The following is a 23985-nucleotide window of genomic DNA, read 5'->3' as shown; positions in this document are numbered from 1 at the left end:
TTGCCTGTCATTCCCCAGACAGGCCGAGCTCATTCCTAGAGGGATGTAGCAAGCATTCATTCTCTCGCCCACTAGGTAAGCAAACTTACTTTGCTGCACATTATTTTCTTCTATCCCCTCTTGGGGTCCTCTGATCATCCTTTGATATGCTCTAATGGTTTGAACCCAAGTGCCCAGGCTCTGAAACTTCTTAACTGCCTGTGTTTTTTTTTTTTTTTTTTTTTTTTTGTAAAAACTGTGCCCATTGGAGCCTAAAGAAGGGAATGAAGTTCGCCTCAAGCAATAGCGGGGTGCTTTGACAGAAAGTGCTGAGCAAGCCCTTCAGTTCTGCTTTCCAACGCCACATTAAACAAGACTATCTCAACCCAAACATGTTTCAGCACTCGTTCCCCCAGAACAAGAATTCTAGGGTTGAACTTCACCCAGCTGCTGAAGAACGTTCAGTCAAGTGAAGAAAAAAAGTGAAATAAATAAACCCTGTGACATTTCATGAAACCACTCAAAACTACAAAAGACTTAATTAGATTATGATTATTTGACTTAATGACATTTTAAAACAATATTCACTAATCACAGGGAAGAAAAATTCTTCGCCTGGTTTTGTATACACTGCAAAGATGCTGCTTCCAAAATTACTTTTAGTGAAAGCAGCATAGATCTCTCTGTCTACTGTGGAATAATTACGATGGGCTAGTAAAAGTCAATTGGTTTGTTGCCATCACAGCTCAATTGAATTGCACTCATTAGGAAGGATGAGCCTGTCTCCATTTAGCTCCAGATTAGCATCATTTTCTTCCCTTTGGTGTCTATTGGCTGTTTTATTTTTTTTTTTTCAACCTGACACAAATCTACAAATCTGGGAAGAGGGAATCTCAGCTGAGGAATTGTCTTATCCTACTGAGCTGTGCTCCAGTCTATAGGGTATTTTCTTCATTGAGAGTTGATGTGTGAGGGCCCAGCCCACTATGTGCTATGCTACCCCTGGGCATGCGGTCTGGGGCTGTATTAGAAAGCAAGCTGAGATAGTCTTGAAGAACATTCCTCTGTGGCTCTGCTTTAGTGCCTGCCCTCAGCTTCCTGCCTTGCTTGAGTTCCTGTCTTGGCCTCCCCTAATAATGGGCTGCAAAGTGTAAATGGGAACAAACCTTTTCCTCTCCAAGCCGCTTGTAGTCATGATATTTTTAAACCCAGCAATTGGAAGCCAACTAGGACAAGTGTGGAGGAAGATTTACTGTCCGTCATCCTTAAGTAAAATGTTTAAACCAAGAAAAATCTCTAAAAGCTGAGTGTTTCACATCTTTATTTCCCACTTGCTTTCAAAGTATATCAATAACAATACACATGTGATTTAACTTCTAATAATGATGTTCCCAACATCTTCCTGATAGGGTATGTGTCATGTTGCTGGGAATCAAGAACGAGTGGGCACTTCACAGTGCTATGCTACCTCCTGCAATAACAGAGATGGGAGAATCGCTGTATTGTTCCTTTCATGTAGTCACCAGCATGGCTGTCCTTTAGATCCCGCCTTCAGGCCGTTCTCTCTCTGCAAATTTGAGCAAGTATTACCAAAACTGAATAACTCGTGAAGTGTTTCGTAGCAGGAGCTATTCAATCAAATGATTAGTAAGATATATTCCTTTTTATGTCTTATTATTTTTATTGTGCTATGTATTTTTCTCCACTCCCCTCTCTTCCTTCCCTCTCCCCTTGTATCCTCTCCTGTGACCTCCATGTTCCCAATTTATTTAGAAAATCTTGTCTTTTTCTCCTTCCTATTAAGATCCATGTATGTCTCTTAGGGTCGTCTTTCTTGTCTAGGTTCTCTGGGGTCATGGATTGTAGGCTGTTTTTTCTTTGTTTTATGTCTAAAAGTGACTTATGAGTGAGCACATATAATATTTGTCTTTCTGGGTCTGGGTTACCTCACTCAATATGTTTTTTTTTTCTAGATTCATCCAATAAAGGATATTTTTGAAATACACGTATACTGATGTTCTCAAATCTGACCTGGCAAGACTGATACCCGCCACCACTCACCTCACAGTTACCTGCTCCAATGGCCTTACATATGCTCATAGATAGGCATGTGGTACAAGCTGTTTGCTTGATTACATAAGACAAGGTGCTAAGTTCCACTTAATGATAAATTCAGTGAGCATAGAGGATAATAGATCATTTTATATCTGACATCAATATTTTGCTTAGTACTAAAAATTATGCATTGACAAAATCTAGGGGAAGACATCGGATTCAGATATTTTCCTGTGCATCTTTAACACAAATCAGGCCAAAGAGCATGTAAAGGAGCAATCTGGGCTTATCTCTCACAGCTCAGTCTTTGACAGTTTGCAGCAGCTCAATTGATTAGACTGCATTTATTCAAAGTCTGTTTATTATTTATTGTTTCATGCTCATTTGCATTTTCTTCTCATTATCCAGGGATATTTGGCTCCTCTCCACAGATGCTCATTAACCTCTCAGTTCATTTATCACAATTTCCACCTGGAAGACTCACAAGAGCCCAGTGTCACCTCGACAATTTCTGTCCTTCAGATTTCATGTCTGATGTCCCTTCCTCCAAGAAGCCCTACCTGAACCCCATAAGCAGATAAGGTACTATTCCAGAAATGTCACCACTACACTGATTTGAATTGATGTCTGCCTCCCTTGGTACGGGACTGATGACCTGTCTGCCTCTGGTGTGGGAGAATTATCTGTATTCTGTCAATCATGTATTTTAATAAAACGCGGATTGGCCAGGCACGAAGTATAGGCGGGTCAACCAGACAGGAAGTAGAGGCAGGGCGATAAGAACAGGAGAATACTAGGAAGGAGGAAGTCCATTCCTCCCACTCCTGCCCAGACTCCGAAGAAGCAACATGTGACCTGCCCTGCTGAAAAAGGTACTGAGCCACATGGCTAACACAGATAAGAATAATGAGTTAATATAAGCTACAAGAGCTTATAAAAAGACTGAGCTAATGGGCCAATCAGTTTTATAACTTATGGAGATCTCTGTGTGATTTTCTTTGGGGCTTGCTGGCTGTGGGGTACCGGGCAGGACAGAAACCCCAACAAGCCAGCCCTCATGTTACATGCCTCTTTCATTTAGCTGACTGCTTCACTAAGAACAGGGTTTTAGTGCTTTAGAAAACTTGTACTCAGTGTCCTTGCTGTACCACATGCTGGGTCTCCTCAGGCACACGGACTCAATGGTGATTTCTTACATGGAGGTTGCATGGTAGGGTAAAAGAAAAATGGATTTTTCATTCTTTCCAGCCCAGGTTTATGTCCTATTTTCCCCTTAGCAGCTGGAAGAATTCATCCAACCAAATGAGTTTCATTGTTGGCATTTATTGCACAGGAATTTAAAGACATCTTAGAGGACATTTTAAGAATGAGTGCTATCAACCATATCTAGGAATCATAAGAAAACCAAACATATTACTGCTTCTCTTCATACCTCAGATATTTCCATTGGGATTTTCTGTTTTAGAAGACACTACACCTTCCTTAAAGTTCCTTCCAAAACCACTTACACATAAAGCCAATGATACTGAGAACTTTTGTTATTTAATTCGGGGATACACATTTGCATGTGGACTAGTTTGCATGTTGACAACCATCCTCACAGTACTGGTGTGCTGTAGATAAAAAGCAAGCATCTGCTTTGTAGGTTTGGAATGCTGGATGATACCTGGACATTACAGGCACTTCTTTCTGAGAGGACTTTTCCTTGTAACAAATCACTAGGTGATTTCATGCAAGGTTTACAGCAGTTTTAATGGGACCAGGGACACCACATGTAAAAGCATTACAAGGAAGAATAAAATTGTAATTGGAACTCAATCAAGCAATTTGTTGAAAGAAATGGCTTGTTCCTATCATGCCCCCTTTTAACTCCATTAAAACAGAGGACAGTCTCTACCCTCTGTGGGTGAGCATTTTGTTGGACTTGCTTCCAGAAAAGTCACCACCTGTCTTCATCCAGCTGAGGGTGCTCTGACCTCTGCTGAATTTAAATCTCACTTAAGGATAATGCCAAGTTTGGGATGCCAGCAGTTTATCTTTTCCCAGAAAAAAATCCATGAAACAGGGGCCTCACTACACAATACAGATATTATCCTGGGACAGAGATTAGGAAATATTCTGAGGAATGGCTCTAAGGGTAAGATAAAACCCAGCATATTTTACCTCTTTCCCTCGTCTAATCTTAAGTTTCTTAAATAGTATTAAAGATAAATATATATACATATACTTGCCCAATCTGCCTACTGCTCTAGCAAATCATTTAGTATCCTAAGTATTCCTTCTTGGCACAATATAAGTATAAGCTTTAGGGTGCATTGACTAAATCCAATTGTAAATTCATTTAGATGACAAAATGCCTTCTTACTTAAATTTTGAGAAGTTGAATGCCACAACGCTTTCAAACTGAGAGAAGACAAAAATCCTTGCCTTTAAGTCTCCAGAAAGGAAAAGAACGACATAAATTAAAAACTGCCTCTGAATTGAGAGGAAGGCATGCTTGGATACTCACTAAGAGAAAAATGGAGATGATACATAGAAACCAGTGAAAGTGTTCAGTGTCTTCCCCCAAACTATCAGGAACTTGTTTGTTTTGAGAGGTGTTAGGAAAAGTCCAATATACATATTTTGAACGGTTGGACATGAAGATGTTACATAACCATCTAGTCACAGCCCTCCCCACCCCCATTGCTCTTTGTTTAAGCTGTGGAAGGGCAGGCTTTTTATTTACATAATATAAAACCAAAGAGTCAATTTTATCGATTTCTTAGCTCATAGGAACAGAGAACAAGTTTGCTATGAATCCCACAAAAGGTAATCTTCTAGTCTTGATTTTTTTCCCAGGACTATTTTGAAAGAGAAGTTCCCACCTTCTAGAGATAGCCTCAGTCCCAGGAAAATTGGGGGAACTGCCATTCTAAACCCAATCTAACCCTGAGACTGACTGGCCCATTCCCAACCATGTAACCTTGGGTCTGGGTGTCCTCATGTTCGAATCAATAAAGCCCACACTCAAGTAGCTGCAACATTCTCTTCATGTTTCATTGGTACCCAGCGCCCTAGTAATGGAGAAGATTACAGGCTTAATGAATTCCTGACATAGAAGGGACAACAAAATATCTGAGAGTCAAATTTAATGCTATGTGTCCTATGAGCACTTCCTGCTCAACAAATCTTATAGTAAACCTTTCCCAAAAGTGAATGCTGATTCTTGCTCTTGTTTTAGAAACCTATTATTATTAAACCAGTCCTTTTAAAGTAGGGAACTCTATATATTGGAGTGCATACTTCAGAATAAAAATCCCTGTGATTGAAGCCAGTCATTTTCCTTCCTCCTGGGGCAGCCATCACCATCACTCCACTCAGTTTCCCCATTTCCAGCATGATGCTCTGAGTCCCAGCTAGAGGGAGTGTTGGCTTCTTGGCCTTCGGGGAATCTGTCAGCACTGAAGTGCCTGGGAGATTGTGCTCCCAGCTCTCAGTAGTGCAGGCCTGTTGCCAGTGAGGAACATTTTCAGGCACTACCCCTGAGGGGACAGTGTGCATTTGGGTGAAAATCCATGTTCTGAAGGTGTCTTGTGATCACAGCGAGGCCAGCTTGCCCTAGGTTCTTCCTCTACCTCATTCAGCTTCTCACACTCTGTTGTTGGTTTCTTTGGAGACTGCTCCCGTGGTTGGTCACCTGAGCAGGCTCCCATCGCTTTTGCTGCACTTCCAGGGAAGCTGAACCCTACTGTGGTAGTTTGAATGAAAATGGCCTCATGGGCTCATAGAGACTGGCACTATTGGGAGGTGTGTCTTTGTTGCAGCAGGTCTGGCTTTGTTGGAGGAGTTGTGTCACTAGGGATCTGGCTTTGAGGTCTTAGATGCTAAAGACAAGCCAGTGACTCAGTCTCTTCTGCTGCCTGTGGATCAAGACATGGAACTCTCAGCTTGTTCTTCAGCACGATGTCTGCCTGCATGCCACCATTCTTCCCATCATAACAATAATGCAGTAAACCTCTGAAACTGTAAGCCAGCCTCAATTAAATGTTTTCCTTTATAAGAGTTGCTGTGGTCATGGTGTCTCTTCACAGCAACAGAAACTCTAACCCAGACTCGTACTATATCTTATAATAAATGCATAAACATGTAAATCTTACTGCAATCTTCCACGTTGCTGCTATTTAGCCATTATTGCTAATAATTATAACAACTTCAGTTCAAGAAAACTTTCCATAAGATTCAATCTTAAAGAGAAGGAAGACGGAAGCTCACATTGACTGCTGACCAGATTATAAATAATCTCATGCAATAAGATTATTGTATTATTATTATTATTATTATTATTATTATTATTATTATTATAATGTTATTCTGCATTATTGTAATACAGAACATAAAAAATGAGTCGTTTTGTTTTATTTTAGTTCTTTTTGTTTTTAATTGAGGCAAAATCTCTATATTGACCAGAATGGTCTTTGAGTTGCTAAATAGTCACACTGGTATTCAGTTTAATTCTGTCTCAGCCTCCTGAATACTAAGATTTAAGGCAGGCACTACACAGCAGTCCCAGGTAAATAATTTTTTTCTTTATTTTTATTTGTTACTTTTTTGTTGGGAAACTGAATCTTGGGTCAAGAAAGCATCATTTTTTCAAATAGAGAATAAAAGATGACCTTTTGTTTTCCTTCTGAAGACTTTGCTGTTTCTATTTGTTTTTATTTTACTCATTATTTTCTTCCTTCTCTTCCTTCTTTTTATCTTCTATTGCTTAATATATAATGCCAGCCAGAATGATTTTTAATGCCCTTACTTCTTGGCATTATCAAGAGTCAAAATGAAAATTGTTGAGCTTGAGTTTTGCCTAACTTACATAATTCACTTAAAAATCCACACCTGGTTTTATTAAAGTGAGAATAATTGTGAAGAACTTTATAACTCAGTTGACAAGATCAGTCCTATATGGAAATCTTAGTGTAAATTTCTTTAAGCTGAGCTATGCAGAATAATTATCTAATGATATCATCCACAGAGAAATTTTTTCTTGATTACATTTTTTCCATTTTTTTTTTAATTTTGGTGTGGTGATTTTAATAAGAATGGCCCCTATAGGCTCCTGTATTTGTATGCACTCTTTTGAAAGGATTAGAAAGATTAAGAGGTGTGGCCTTGTTGGAGAAAGTGTGTCACTTGGGGTGGGCTTTGAGGTTTCAAAAGCTCATGCCAGACCCAGTCTCTGTCTGTGCCTGTGGATCAGAATGTAGCTCTCAGCTACTTCTCTAGCTCCATGTGTGCCCTGCCTGCCACGATGCTCCTCACCATGATGATGGCTGCGGAAGCCACTGGAGCTGTAAGCAAGCCCCTCATTAAATGCTCTCTTTTATAAGAATTTTCTTGGTCATCGTGTCTGTTCATAACAATAGAACAGCACTGAGAAAGTTGTTATGTTAGTGAAGTGTGAGAGCTGCCTGGGAAATGTTTCTGCTTAGCTGTGGCTGTGGTTGACTGATGATGCTCTGACGCCATTTCTTATAGGGCCAGGTGAAAGGCAAACGTGCAACTTTTTCAAATTGTGCAAACTTAATCAAGGTTCAAAATTGGGTCATTAGTTCACCACACTTACAAATCTCCAGGACTCATTGGAGTTCTTTTAAAATGTGTGGTAGAGAGTAAGCTAATAATTTATACTGATTAGGAAAAATATTTCTCAGTTCCTCATCAGAAGTATTTTGAACACAAACACTATTATTTTGTGATTAAGTCATTTTTAGATCACAAATCATCACTATGTTAGCTTAAATATAGATCATTTGTCTACTTAAATAATGCTAATACAGTCCTGTTGGATATTGGTTCAGAATACTTGTTTTAAAAAGTCTTGGGATATTTGGAAGGAAGTAAAAACAGGACTCTCTTATAAGGCTGGCTTTTACTGTGATAATAATTATCATGCTACATTAGTTAAAGCACTTTTTTTAAAACCATGGGATCAATAAAAGGAAGGAATAAATGCAAAATCTTTAATACTCTGTCCAAAATGTTAGCTCAAAACCAATTTCCAAGGCAAACTTTTGGATCATTTATTTACATAAAAGTCAACAGTGGATGCTTTCATCTGTCTCCCTGAGTGCTCTATTATACAGCCTATAAAAGAAGTTGGTATTCAAATAGTACTTTCAAGTTATAATTAGCTTAAAGTTCAAATGTCTGGCGTGTAATACCTTTAATGAAGCAAATAAAACCCTGGCTGCTGTGCCTCACCTCCTTGGCTCCGCTATCCTGACTCTTCCTGTTCCTCATCCCAAGTTGATGGCTTCTCTGACGTCTTGGGGACTAGGGCCTTTCCTATATTTTCTTGAATTTATTGTTTTCTATATGTATGTTCTTATATAACTTTATTTTTGAATACTGACACATTTAATGCATTGACATAGCTGACATTGTTGGTAGACCCTGAGGTGGACAGAGAAAAGATTTTCAGCAACAATGTTATCTTCTTTTTGATGCTTAAAGTATGATCTTTCCCAAATATGCTGAAGAATGCTGCTTCTCAGGGGGCAAAAGGTGAGAGGTTATGGGCTTTTAGAGATTTTACAATTTGAGGTGTGATTAACTGTGAACCTCTTTGGCCTGCAGAATTGTTCTGGATCCTTAGAAGCACATGACAGGTCCTTAACAGCATGGCCTTTGCTGCTAACCACCAACTCGCTGTAATTACAATTTGCTCGGCCATTAACTAATTTCCAAATATAGAGATCCTTCTTCATTTTTCTGCTTGCCATTTTCAAACTCATTCTTTAAACTTCCTGTCCTTTGAGGGGCTATTGAGGCAACTCAGGTGGAAGAGCACTATTGCCCTAGTGACCACCCTAATCTACATGGTTGCTACCACTAGCCTAAAGGGTAGTCCAGGATAAGGGATCTGTTTATTTTCTGTTTGTATTGATTTGGACTAAGCTACCCTTGTAGCTAGGGTGATCTCTCATTTGTCTTAGGAGTACACTTCTTGCCAAACATTCTATCCTATAATGTATGCTCCATTTTGGTTGTATAATGGATGCTTCAAGGTCTTCTTGGTCAATGACATTCATAATATATATGTTCTTGCATTCAATGATTCCATGCTGGATAATAATATATATATGGATAATATTATAGGCTTATTATATTATATAATATTCCCTCAAAATCTATATGTTAAATCCCTAACTCTAAAATGAATAGGGGCCTTCAAAATGGTAATAAAGATGAATTGAGGTCATAGAAGCAGTCTCTTAATTCAAAATGTCTGAAATCTTTAAGCCAGAGAGGAAACACCAGCCACCCATTCACAGACAGAGACAAAGAACACAGCAAGAAGCAGCCAACTCAAACCAAAGAGTTGGGTATAGGAGAACCAGCTGTGCTGACCCCGAAGCCTAGGTTTATGGACTTTACATCTGTGAAAAAATAAGTTTCTGTTGTTTAAGCAACATTGTCTGTGATATTTACTTTTGGCATTTCAAACTAGCTAATACAGGGGACATAGCTGACATCCACTCTCCCACTTCCTCCTGTTACAAACCCACTGGCTGTGTTTATCTTAACTCTTAGCTAAGGATCTGGTCTTTTATCTCACTTGAGTAGCATCTCCAAGTTGGTTCCACCAGAGCCAAATGACTACATGTCCCACATGTATGTTTTTCCTCGCCTTATAGAAGGCCTGAACTGTGCACACATACCCTTAGTAGTCCAACTTTCCACCCACTAAAGGGAATTGTTCCCCAATTTCTATTTTCTGTGTGTTGTTCTTCACTGTCTTCTTGTCCTTCTCCAAATGGATTGACCATCTAAGCAGCATATAGACATGCTCAGTATAGCTTGTCTTTGGGAAGTATTTCTCAAGCCCACATCTCATATGCTAGAACTTTTAACAGAATCTATTTCCCTTCATTCTCATGACTATATGAAATAGAGGTCATATGTCTCATCCTGTAAGATAAAAGTATGAAGACCCTAGAGCTAATAGATATCAAACCTTTCTTTCAGACTCATGTTCTAACTTCAAAGAGAAGTGTCCTTTGGAGAATGTGACCCAGAGAGCAGAATAATATCCAAAGAACACACACCCTGAGCGTGAGCACCAGAAACTGCTCTCATCTGTATATAGATGCCTATAGACTGTGTTAGAGCTACTTTTGTCGTGTCTGCTATTTGATCTGGTTGTAATATTCGAGACCTAGAGAATCTGATATATTTCCACTAAACTGTAACTCTCTCCCACTCTGTGCAGTCAATCAGTAAGTAAAAAGTCACTCTGTTGGAAAGGTAAGTCACTGAATAACAACTTCAGAAAAGGCGTGAGTTACTGTATTTTCCATCTAAAGCTTTTAAATTCTTTGTTCTGCAAGTGTCAATGAGAATGAAAAAATATACAGTGGGACCAGCCTTATTTTTCATCAAAGACGTGTGAACACTCACAGACCAGAGGGATTCTGATTCAATAGAACCCTTGATTTTTATGATTCTCCAGAAGAGGAAAACTCTGGATCACAGGCTTCTGTGAGGATTTAGGAAATTTGCATACTTTTTAAAATACCATACAATTGTGAGACATTTTAATAATTAAAGCATGTATGTAAATAATGGACTATAGCCAAATGTTGGTGTGTGTGTGTGTGTGTGTGTGTGTGTGTGTGTGTGTGTGTGTGTGTACTAACTGAAGACTGCTGGGCAGAGGCTAAAGCTCTATTTCTTCATTTTAATTTTATTTTGGAAATTAGACAGGCAATTGAAGAAAGAGATTGAAAGCATTGGAATTTCAGGCAGCCTCAAGTCAACTGCAGTAACCCTCAGTTTCCATATATGAAATAGAGGCAAGATATATAGGATTGCTGTAAAGACAATGTGAGTAATTTTTATGAAGCCATTGCTATGCCCAAACTGTGTCCTCCTTAGTGGCATCTATTGAAGACCTAACTCCTAATACACCAGAATATAGCTATGTATAGTCCTCATAGAGGTCTTTACAATGAGAACATCAGGATGGGCTATCACCATTATTACTAGTGCCTTATTCAAAAGGAGAATTTGGAGAAACCCCCCCACACACTCCCCACACTAAACCTTTAACACATGGGCTTTTGGAAACATTTCAGATACTAATCATAGTAAACCGGTGATGTGGGATTTCCCTTTGTACGCTGTAAATACAATTGGTTAATAAAGAAGCTGCCTTAGGCCTGTGCAGGGCAGAATATAGGTAGGCAAAGAAAACTAAACTGAATGCTGGGAGAAAGAAGGCAGAAGAGACACCATGTAGCTGCCAGAGGGGAAAGACATAAGCTGCTAGCTAAAACCTTGCCAATAGGACATGAGCATCATGGTAAAATGTAAAATAATAAAATGGGTTAATTTAATATGTAAAAACTTGCTAAAATACACTAAAGTAATTGACCAAACAGTGATTTAATTAATACAGTTTCTGTGTAGTTATTTTGGGAGTCTGGGCAGCCAAAAAACAAACTAATATCCTGCAGGCTACAAAACTATGCCAGATTTCCAAATGTTGTTTATAAATGTTTGTTTACTTTTAAAGGGGGATATGCTATAGAGATTTGCATTGGTATGGAACTTGGCTTATTAATATAAATTTAAGGTCAATTTTGTTATATGTATATTTTTGCTCTTGATTAAGGTATTGTGTTTGTACAGCTTATTTAAAATTGTAATGTATAATTTAAAATATAGGTTAATAGATAATCATTTATAATAGTCAAGCTTGTAGTCATGTTAGTTAGGTTTCCTAGATGTATAGAGATATATTTCAGTTAGATATGTATTCTTCAAATCTTTTAGATACCTTCAAAATATGGCATTTAAAATGTTTTAAGAGATTAAGATTTTTTATAACAGAGAGACACATATGTTTCTTGCAGCACCAATCTACTTCAAGAGGATGATGGGCATTGAAGAGGCTCCTTATGGATTTGATTAGTCATTTGGGCTAGAAACTTCTTTTGCCTGGACTGCTTGATGTTCTGCTGTACAAACTGAACATGCAGAACCCATAGAGAAATGACTGCAAAAGTTGCCTAAAGGTGAAACGGTCCTTTGAGGTTCCTGCTTCATAAAAGAGTCTGCCAAACATTCTACAGGACACACAAAAAAGTGACTAATGAACTGCCAATATAGAAAAAAATCGTCTTTAAAATTTCATTCTTCATAAAAAGGTCTGCCAGATAATATGGGCCAGTAGGCTAAAGATGGGTGCCTATGATGGTACACAAGAACATCGGTGACTGTCCAGGTAGCAAGATGTCTCTGTCAATTCTAGAGTTTTGGAGGTTTCTTAAAATGCACTTCCTGTTTACTTAGGCAATATTATATCCATATGGAGCCTTTAATGGAGTTAAAAGAGTAAATAGTTATAGATACAGTTTTCCTTAGGAATAATAAAAGATAAAATAAATATAAATATTATAACTGTAATTCTTGCTTGATATCTGTTTTGTTATACGTAATTTTACTATGTTAAAGGTAAAACCTTCCTTTTTGTTTAAACAGAAAAGGGGAAGTGATGTAGGATTCTCCTCTGTATGCTGTGAATACCATTGGTTAGTAAGGAAACTGTCTTAGACCTGTGCAGGGCAAAATATAGGTAGGCAAGGACAACTAAACTGAATGCTGGGAGAAAGAAAGCAGAGTCAGGAGATGCCATGTAGCTGCCTCCAGGACCAGATGTGCCAGAATCTTGCTGATAAGCCACAACCACATGGCAATACACAGATTAATAGAAATAGGTTAGTTGGTAAGCCACAGCCACATGGCCATACACAGACTAATGGAGATGGGTTAAATTAAGATGTAAGAGTCAGCCAATAAGCAGAGCGGTGATGGCGCATGCCTTTAATCCCAGCACTCGGGAGGCAGAGGCAGGCGGATCTCTGTGAGTTTGAGACTAGCCTGGTCTACAAGAGCTAGCTCCAGGACAGGCTCTAAAGCTGCAGAGAAACCCTGTCTCAAAAAAAAGAGTCAGCCGATAAGAAGCTAGAGCTAATGGACCAAGCAGTGATTTAATTAATACAGTTTCTGTGTGGTTATTTTGCATCTAGGCAGCTGGGAACTAACTAGCGGGCTCTTACAACATACTAGCAGTAAGGGAAGGGGGGTAGTGCAAATTCTTTCTGACAAGCCTCAGAAGCAAGCACATGAGTGACAGAACAAAAGTAAGCAAGCAAACAAAGACCCCATAACCATGCCTCCTTCATCATGACCTCAGGTCATGAAACATTACAGAACTGTCTTTGGTGCCATTTCCTCATTGTTTGGTTTTACTGTGGCTCCAGGCAATGAACTTGACACTAAAACATTGTCCCCTTCTACTTACTCTTGTTCAATGATTATTATTTCCTCACTAAATTTCTTAGTGTTCTCAGACTTGTTTCCACAGTAACTAAGAAGCTGTGCACCTTTACCCGGTGCTGAGTTTGGGCACCAGATTCAGATGAAAAGATCACAAGTCCAAGGCACCCGTAGGGAATATGGGACATTGGAAGGGAGACCAGTAAAGGTGGTATTTTGTAGATTTCAAGAATTTGTCTACAATTAGCTCTGACTCCTGAGTGGAAGCGTCAATATGTGTAGCCCACTGTGTGTAATTCAATTTGATTTTAATTAAAGGAGGCCCACTCTACATTTACTGTAGACACACAGCCCTGATGGACTCACTGTGCAATTAGTGTCTGGCCTAGGTCCCCAGAGTACCACACAGTGACAAATATCCGTAATTCATTTTCTTCTAAGCAATGTCATCTGTGTCCAGTCACCAACAATTTGACGTCAGTTCTAGAAAAGCCATATAAAAACAAATCTGAAGAGTACACAACAATGGCAGTGAAAATAGATATCAGACCACGGAGGAAATGATAAATGGGACCTTTGGACCACACCGCCTGTCGGGGCGTTGGCTATTTCAGGAACTGAGAGGATGCAGTTGCTATATTCCCATCTGTTCAATGTATAATTATTTTAACTATTATGCATGTTGTTTATAACTCATTATCTTGCAATAACAGCCTGCACAATTCACTGCATAATTTAAAAATATAACAACTTTTCTTGCCAATATTTGATTTCCAATCCTAAACCCGCTGACTTTAACTGTATCTTTCCCATGCACTCTGGGGAAACTAATTTTTATTTTTTAAGGGTTTATCTTAGAATGTGACCTGGATTTTCTTTGGCATAACCTAGTTTCCTGGCTCTGGGTCATACAGTGGTGTCTCTTCTGAAATAGAATAAATCTGCTCTTGTACGGGCAAATTTGTTAAATGAGTGGGTTCACAAATCTGAGACATTCATATGCGCAAAGTGTACAGGAATGGAGGGCTTGTCTAATTATCTGGATGGTGTTATCAATAAACCCAGAAAATCAGATTATTCTCTCTTGAAATATGAAAATTCCTTGGATCATATTAACCAAATAATTGCCTTTGCAGGAAGAAGCTTATTATTATAGCTAATCGATATGCTATTTATATAAGAAGATGGGCAGATGGCTCCCACGTGGAGCTGAGTTCATATTTCACTCTAGTTAGTTTGATCATATTTCAAGAAACGGTCAGTTATTCTGCTGTTATTCCACACCCACTGTTGTCAGAAAGAGAGCTTTTATTGCATAAGAAAAATGAATACGGCAAAGCTTAGTGTGTGGAGAGGTCGAGGGTGCAAGCGCCTATACAAATGCATAAAGGGGCCAGAGCAGAATGTCATGGATCATCCCCCAGTCATTTCTGTTTTACTGCCTTGAGATGGGGTTTCTCACTAAGCTAGAAGCTTGCCATTTCAGCTAGGCTGGCTTGGTAGCATGCTTCCCAGATGCACTTGTGTTTGACCCCGAACTTGGTACTGGAGTGGTTGACATGCCTAGGCATGCCCAATTTTTATGTGGGTGCCAGAGATGTGAACTCGGGTCCTGTGTTGTTTTTTGAACTATATAGCCTTCAAGTCCCTCAATGATAGAGTATAATCTTTCTTCTCTTATGTTGTTCTCTGCCTGGGTGTTTCATTCCTTACAGCAGCAGCAACTCTTTGTCTGGATGCTTCATTCCTTATAGCATTAGAAACAAAAGTAGAACAGGGGCTCATGCATGAAGAACAAGTGCTCTTAGTCATTGAGCCATTGCTCCAGCCCTGAGCATGACAAGTTCTATTTCCAAGAAACTCAGTGTGTAGGACACATAGAAACACTACCATAATAAAATGTTATAAATTTAGTGGTGAAGGTTTATGTGCCATTGTGGAAGAGGGAGGAGATTACAAAGAACCAGTATTTTCCAGATACAGCAGGGCAGTTGCATATATAAACACACAGTGATTGTGACAACATATGGAAAACATGTATAAATTCAAGCCACAGAACTCCCAGCATGAAGAGGGCAGATGGACACAGAGTTCTACCCAAACCATGAGCTATTGTCAATTAATTACTACAGGGAAAGGGAGTGTTAGTTTTCTTTAGAATTTGGCCCTTGGTAGGTCAACCATGGCCAAATTGGTGCTCACACACACAAGAAAATATGGCGGCACACATTGGAATTGGTGGGCTTTAACAATAAAGTTGAATATGTAATGAAGGAAGAGTTGATCTGGGATGAGTTAGGTGAGGAGTGTGAATATGACCAAAATATATTTTATGAAATTTTCACAGAATCAATAATAAAAATGTTTATACAGTACTTGTGGAGAATAGTGCAAAGGATAAATGTGTGTTGTTATTTGAAACACTTTCTAGAAAATGTGATCGCTGAAATAAACTGATAAGGTTAGTTCAATGTTCTCAGAAGAGGGAACTGTAGGAAGTGCATTACTGTTGGATGGGATCAGAGGAGCATGAACCCAGGAAAACCCTAAGGAACAAGCACTAGGTCTTAACCTCTGGGTTTGGGATGGGGAAAGGGAATGAACTAAAGATTTGGCTAATAAGACTTTGCTAGACTTGTTTTTCTCTAAGAAGTTGGAGGTAAACTGATGATTATTGAGCTGAAACTTGGTGGGAACGATCACAAAGTTGGATAACGGTCAATGACAATGAAAAAGCTGAGTGGATCTAGCAAACAAGATCCAGGGCTAGCCCCAAGAATCCAGAGACCGTCAGACACTGTGGATTTTACTTGGGAACCAAAATACAATGATAAATAATTATTTTAGAAGCAACTTTTCAGGGTAGGCATCTTAAAATTTGTCTCAGTCTCTAGTTTGCTTAAATAGCTTTATCATGGAAATTCTGTGGAAGTAGCTAAGATACAGATGAAGGAATAATTAGAATGATTATCAATAAGGTATAGATTGTTTTGTGAGGAAAGAGAATCCAAAAGCAGGTGAGAAAATGAGATTTAAATAGAGTGAACCTGAATAGTGTGGGAGGTCCTTCTGTCTATGTGTTGCTTTTATTGGTTAATGAATAAAGAAGCTGCTTTGGCCTATATCAGGGAGAAACTTAGGTTGGAGAAAACTAAACTCAATGCTGGGAGAAAGGAGGCAGAGTCAGAGAGAAACCATGTAGCCCTGCCAGAGCCAGATGGAAATTTACCTGGTAAGCCACTGCCACATGGTGATACACAGATTAATGGAGATAGGTTAAATTTATATATAAGAGTTAGTCAGCTGCCCAAGGACCTAGCTGGGGGCATCTTCCTGGACACCTGGGAACCCCTCTAGAGTCAAGTCTCTGCCAACCCTAGAATGGCTCCCTTAACTAAGATATATAATTCCTTGTTCCCATATCCACCCTTCCTATATCCCAACCATCCTATTCCCCCAAGCTCTTCCCATCCTCCACTTCACACTTTTCTCTCCCCATCCCCCCATCCCCCCATCCCACCCCACCCCCATGTTCCCATTTTTTGTCTGGCAATCTTGTCTACTTCCAGTATCCAGGAGGATAACTATATGGGTGGAAGGGAGGGGAGGGAAGGGGGAGGAGGAGGGGAGGAGATGGAAATCTCTAATAAAAAAAAAATGAGAAAAAAAAGTTAGTCAATAAGAAGCTAGAGCTAATGGGCCAAGCAGCATTTTAAATAATACAGTGTTTGTGTGATTATTTGGGGGCTAAGCAGCCGGGAACAAACAAGTGGCTCTCTTTATAATACCTGAGGATGCTCTAGGCAGCAAAAGAAGATGGAGGAGGTGGCTGAGTAGGTAAAGAGATTGTTGTACAGCCACAAAGACCTAAGTTTGCATCCCCAAATCTAGGTAAGAAGTTGGGAATGGTAACATGCATCTGTGACCTCAGTGCTGTGAGTTGGAAAGGGATGTAAGATCCTTGAATCATTTTAGCAGCAAGGTTAGTGGAGTCTAACAGCTTCTAGGTCAGTGAGAGATTGTGCCAGAAGGTGAAGGTGGAAGTGATTGAGGAAGGTCCCAGTAGTCAACTGCTACAGATGTGCACACCCATATCAACATGCACACACACAAGTGCATAGACACAGACCACACACACACACACACACACACACACACGCACGCACACACACACACACACACACACACGCACACACACACACGAGAAAAACAAGAAAAATATCACATGTGCATGAGGACGTGAGCAAGCCGGAAAGGCTATAAAAAGCAGGGCTATTTAGTAGAGCAAAAAATTCTCTAGTTGTGTTGGACAACATTCCAAGATGAAACGTATGACCCATGTTCTTTATAAACCCCTCCCCATTAACCTGGCAGTATCTTTCACCTTCTTCTGATTCTTTTCCATATTTCTGATGGGTGTTTGTCCACCTGGCCAATGACCAGATACTTCAGGGACAACTATCTAGTCACTATGGTGATTGCTATGGTTGTCTCTCTTCTAAATTCATATTGAAACTCAGTCCACTCATGAGCAATAGTAAGAGGATGGCTTTCGCAGATGCTTGGCATTCTTGTGAAGGAGCTGGGGCAGACTAACTGGTCTATGTTTACTCTTTCTCTCTTCTGCCATATGAGGATGCGGTCAAAGAGACCTTCAATATACATCAAATACCAATGACACTGACTTCTCAGACTGCAGAGCTATTAAAAGTGCGTATCTATTCAAAAATATCCACTATCAAGTATTTCGTTATACCACCACAAACTGAAACACTTACATATAAAATGATGCATATATGCATGTAAGTGGAAAAAACTGCAAACTATAAGTTAATTTTTATCTGTCTAGATTTCTTATTAGTAGAAAGACTGAAAATATATAGTCTTTCTTTAATGGTACATGTCCTAAATGTGAGGGCTGAGAGAGATGATTATCACCGATATGATGCAAATGAGGTGGCTATGCTGAAAAGTGAGACATAAAACTGCCAAATTTTCTCAATGAATATGGAAGTGTTTCCCAAAAAGTAGAAATTTGACAGAATTTGCGGACCAGATCCAATGATATTGGGATAGTCTGTGGGAATCTTGTCCTGATCAGCAAAAACAAGTGACGTATAAAAAGCATTCCTTTGTAGGCGCAGTAGAATATAAGCATAGCAGAGTTTACTTTTCTTGGGAGACTTTAATGTTTTATTTTGAGTGTGTATGTGTTGTGCAGTCATGTTTGCGCTTCTGTGGACATGTGTGTGTTGGTGTGTGTGTGTGTGTGTGTGTATAGTCAATTTGTGTGTGTGTACTTGTGTATGGAAATGCAAAGTTTACTTTGTGTGTCTGCCTTGCTCACTTTCCACTGCGTCGGTTGAGGTGGGATCTCTCGCTGAACGTGGAGTTTTCCTAGTTCTGCCTAGTCTAGCCAGCCAGCTTGCCCTGCACACGACTACTGAATATGTCTCTCAAGTGCTAGGATTCTGTGTGACTGTTATGCATGCCCAGCTTGTATATGGGATGTGAGGAGCATAACTTTGGTCCCTACTCATTGGGGCAATTTCTTTATCTGCTTAGCTATCTTCTAAACTCTCAATTCTTCAAAGAGCCCAACTTTTACCTAGTTCTCATATAAAGCACCAAAAATAAAGAAAAAGTCCAAGTCACAAATCAATATTGAATCATCCACAGGTGATTTGGTTTAAAAAAAAGTCATCCTTTCCTTTTTGACTTTTAAAAATTCGAACTTAAATGTTAAGCTTATATATTTAAACTGTAAGTTTTATTCCATCAAAAGAAAATGTTCACAGCAAAATGGTGACAAAAACTGCCCAAATTTTACGCAATTCTCAGTGACACCCCATATTATATTTATATATATAGTATTATATATAATATATATAGTCATATAGTCATTTGGGAATAATTTTTATTCTTGTATAGTAAATCTATTTTAGAAGAGATCAGTTAAGGAATTTGTTCTATAGTTTAAGTTGAAACATTAATTCAGAAAAATTTATTAAGAGTTTAGTAGAATTTAATTTCTTAGGTTCAGCTCAGCAAACATCTTTTAAACAGCTGCCATGTTCCAGGTGCAGTGATCTGAGGACACAAAGGTAAAGTGACTTTTGTCCTTGACCTAGGGAAAGGTTGTACAGTGCTTGAATGATGTGTGTTAAAAGCTAACAGTGAGAGCTGAAGGAACTGTGAGACCTAATGAGGGAACCATCTAGAAACACAAGTTGGAGAGGCTAGCTAGAGAAAGTGAGTTCAGTGTAAGAATTAGCCCAAGGGACAACTAAGAGACAGACTTTTCAGTCTGGGGAGAACAAGACAAAGTGGGCATTATTAGGCAGGCTTTAAATCAGCAAGAAAAATCCATCTGTCTCCACTAGATGAAGAACAGCATTGTAGACCCAGGAAGCCACGAGCAGGTGTGTATTTCTAGATGGTAGAAAACCTATTATGTACTTCTGTTGTATATGTGTCACCACAAAAGGGCTGTAACTCAGAAGACAGAGCCTGGCTAGAGGCTATCTTAACATTCCAGGAGAGAAACTGTGAGGTTAGTGAGTAAGGGAAGCGGGTGCAGCATGCCCAGGGCAGACTACTACCGAGACTGCCCATAGTTTTCAAGTATTTTATGGGGACAGTGGATGAATGGCTTGCATCCGTTTTAAGACAGAGCCTGGGACTCTGAATATAGTTCACAATCCCCTGGCATCTTGTGCTATACCTTGCTACTGCTCTTCCCAGCACGTGTGACTGGAGAAGCCTTGGTATACCCGTTCCCACAATGACTGCGCTAAGATGCTCTCGGTAGCCAGATTACACACCAGCTAGCTCGTGATCCTTTGCTACTGTGACTTGAAAATGCCAAGGCTCTTGAGTTGATTGGTAATTGCTTAGGGTCCTTTTACTTTGCTGAGTAATCCTGTGTGTGATTATCATGGGGAGTCCTCTAGATCCCTAGTTCTTTGTATTTGAGCACCAATGAGTCAAATATGAAGCTTTCTAGGCCCTTCTAAAGCCCCCCCCCCCTGCAGTGTTTTACCCATATTTATACCAACAACTGCCTTCTCATCCTAGATCCCAAAAATAATCATGGCACCAATGACAGAAACCGAGCTTCCAGTGTGTTGACAATGTCCTAGATGAATGGCAGCTGCTTTACTGATATACATTTTTAACAGAACCTTCCATTTGGATGACAGTTACCCTTTATTGGGTAGTGACTATATAACATACATTTTGGCAGGCTTTTTATGTAATATGTGTAGAGTTCACATAAATATATGAAGTATTTTTAGCCCCATGTTATAGAAGAAAGTGAGAAATGTTAAGTTAAATGACTAAGTTTACATAGCTAGTAAACTGTAGTTAATCTCAGATTTATGTTCACCATTTCAGAGATAAATAGGTTGATAGATTTATAAGACCCACCACTACACATGGTATCAGAGTCACCAGTGCTAGAGAACATGTCTTGACGGTCTATACTTTGTCTCTGTTGAAATATTTATGGACACATTAATGTACTGAGCGCATACCATCCCCTAATTTTGCCTGAAGGTTGCATGTATTCTCCTTTTATCTTCAACGTACTACTTAATTTTCTTGAGTACTTTGTGCAAAAGCCAATGAGATCACACTGGAAAAATGCACAGCTTTGAGAAAGACAAGCAGAAAAAATGTTAGAGAAGAATTACAATTAGAAGAGAGGTGAAGAGTCAGGATCAGAAGGTAGGAGCTATGGCTTGCATTGGACATAAGTCATGATCCTGATAAATATGGCCATTCAACAAGAAGCCAGGGATTTTATCATGCATATATAGCATGTTCAGGAAGACATCACAGATTCAACAAGGGCTAGCAACAGTGTAGAGGTAAGAGAGATGCCACTGGACTTTGAGAACAAGGTCACTAAGAGTCTATCAATCCTGCTAAATGGTACAGCATTTATATTGTGCTATGCGATAGCTTCAGATGAAGCCTGGTTTTTCTCAACCAGGTAGAGTTTGTATTGGTAGATGGCAGAAACCACAGCTTTTACTTTGGTGAGAGGGTTCTCCCTTGTGACAACAAGTTAATATTATGTGGAGCAGGGACTGGGGATATGGCTCACTGACAGAACACTTGTCTAGAATAAGTGTAACCCTCTGCTTGATACCCAGAACCACACGAATATTATTGCCCTTGTTAGTTTCTCTTACCAGCTTGATACAGCCAAAAATCACAGAGGGTGTCTCAACTGAAGGACTGTCCATATCAGACTGGTGGGTGGTCATGTCTGTGAGGAATTATCTTTTACTGGTGATTGACATGGGAGGACACAGACTACTATAGGTGGGTGGCGGTGCTCATGGCAGGTGGTTCTGAGTTATATAATAAGGTTGCTTAAGTAGGAGTCAGAAAGAGTGAGCAGTAAACTCCCAACCTCTGTGGTTTCTGCCTCAGTTCCTGCCTCTAGGTTCCTGCTGAGTTTCTGCACCAATTTCACCCCAGCGAGAGACTGTTGTCTGGAAGCAATAAAACTTTTCCACCCCTAAGTTGCTTCTGTTGAGTGGAGCAGAAGAGCAAGCCAACCCAACCACTCTTCAAGACAACGTTCTAGTAAGTTTTGTTGAGCAGGCCATTGTCATCTCCTACTCCATACATCTGTTTATCACATCTCCAGGAAGTGGACTCTGGAATGAGCAGCGTAAAGCATCATGTTCCAAATGGTTATTGATCCCACCCACCCCCTGTACTGTCAGCCCCGCATACTGAATGGTAAGTTGGTTTAAGGTACTCATCTTAGCGGCTTCCTAACTCAAAATGCTGTGCACTTGTCCGGATTACTGCCCTGGCAGCTTTACCTTCCGTGAGGAGGCTGGCATCACTCCGTACGTTCAGTGTGCTGGCTCACCCTTCTCGTTATTTCCCAGTCAGTTTTCCCAGGCTAGAAAGCCTCCAGACATGGAAAATGACTGCAGGAATTGACCTGGGGAAGAGTCAGGACCTAGGACTTGACTTCATGTTTTACAGTGAAATCTGACACATGCAAAATTTGGCGATGTTCTCAACCAAAGAAACATCAGCATGTTTCTGTTTAATGTTCAGTTCACCACAGAATTCCCTCTCTACCTGTCTTTCAATAGCCTGGGGCATGAGTCCTGGTTCCCCACCCTACCACCATGCCATCCTCCCTGCAGGGATCAACACCCTGCCAAAGGTAGCATATGTCAAGAGTCAACGAGAGGATAGGAACATTGCTGTCAAATACTTTTGTATTCTCCCCCGATAGCCTTCCTTTCACTCCCAACCATGGATCTTGAGAGTGGGGAGTTGCTCTTCCTAGTACAGAAATAGAAAATGTGTTCTTGTTGTCAATGTCATCCCTTCTCTTGGACTCATTATTTTTTTTAAACATACCTAAATGCAGCTTGGTAATTTCGCCTTCTTATGTAACTGAAGTGGGAGTAAAAAGGTGCTTGGAGTGTTTTGAATGTTTGATCTCAGGCTTCCTTATGATTTTTGCCTCTCCTTGCACTGGCTTAAGATAAAGGGGAGCCAGATGTTTTCTTGCTAAAGATCAAGGCAATCAGGATGGCAATTCAGGGCCTGACTATGATCAGCACAGGGAGAAGGGAGGGCCACGTGACATTGTTCTATTAGCCACAGTATGTCAGGTTTATGTAGCTGTCAGAGAGGGTATTGCATTTCATAGTTATTTGTGATTTCTCTGTTGTCATTGCCAGTTTTAAATTCCTGGCACCATCCTCAGTAAACTGAATGAGGCTATTATAAGTGTGCATTCTCATGCTAAGGGAAGCCAATATTTCAGATGCTTACTGGACCCCTTCACTATTCTTTACAAGTAGTAAAGTACTCAGTTTCTGTACAATAATGCTGAGAAGGTAGATGGCCTATTACCATTTCTCAGATCAAAATTCCAGACACGGAAAGGTTAAGAATCTAATCTTGGTTATATTGCTCATAAGCACTAGCAGAGCTGGGGGTTATAGCTAAGCAGTCAGTGGGGACAGGATAGAAAAGATAAGCTAGAATTTAAGGAGGAGCTCTTCTTCAGTCTTCAAAAGAGAAGGCTTTGCGCCAGAAAGTGGATACCCTATTCCCAGCACTGCAAGTTGTCTTCTCTCAGTGTTTGGACTCTTACTTCTTATGCACATCCTTTATCTGGCCCTTATGTTTATGGACTCAGCATGCACAGGGAAGCAGAGAGGTGATCTGTGGGTTTTGAGGAAACCATCAGAGATCCATTCGAAACTGCTAGCTTTCCTTAGTCTATGGTGAGCCTTCTCCGTTTGTATTCTATCCCCACATATGCTTATCAATTAGTATTTCGTCTCTGACTTTCTCCAGTCTGGATAGGGAAGAAGATAGTATCTATTGGAGAACAAACTTCTGTATCCCACAGAGAAAATTCTAGATTATGTCATGGGATTGTGTGCTTACTCAGTCAGATTTTCTGCTCCCAAGATTCTTATTTTATATTGCCAAGTCCACAAATACCTAAATGTGCCTGCTGGTCTCTAAGATAATCCAAAGGTACACATATTTTAAGAGTTCTGGAAGGGTCTTGGAAAGAGAATTTAAATTGCTCCAGAGAACAAGATAAAGTAGGTATAGCCTTTAATA

The 23985-nt window shown here is 39.8% G+C and overlaps 1 protein-coding gene across 2 annotated transcripts in view; it reads right to left on the bottom strand.

Moving 5' to 3' along the window:
* Grik1 (glutamate ionotropic receptor kainate type subunit 1) overlaps positions 1 to 23985 on the bottom strand; it is a 392331-nt gene that overhangs the window by 71014 nt on the left and 297332 nt on the right. The gene's annotated exons all lie outside the window — the stretch shown is intronic.

Source organism: Arvicola amphibius, chromosome 10 (genome assembly GCF_903992535.2).
Source record: "Arvicola amphibius chromosome 10, mArvAmp1.2, whole genome shotgun sequence".
In the NCBI taxonomy this organism is placed as follows: Eukaryota; Metazoa; Chordata; class Mammalia; order Rodentia; family Cricetidae; genus Arvicola; species Arvicola amphibius.
This window is presented reverse-complemented; position numbering and strand designations above follow the sequence as displayed.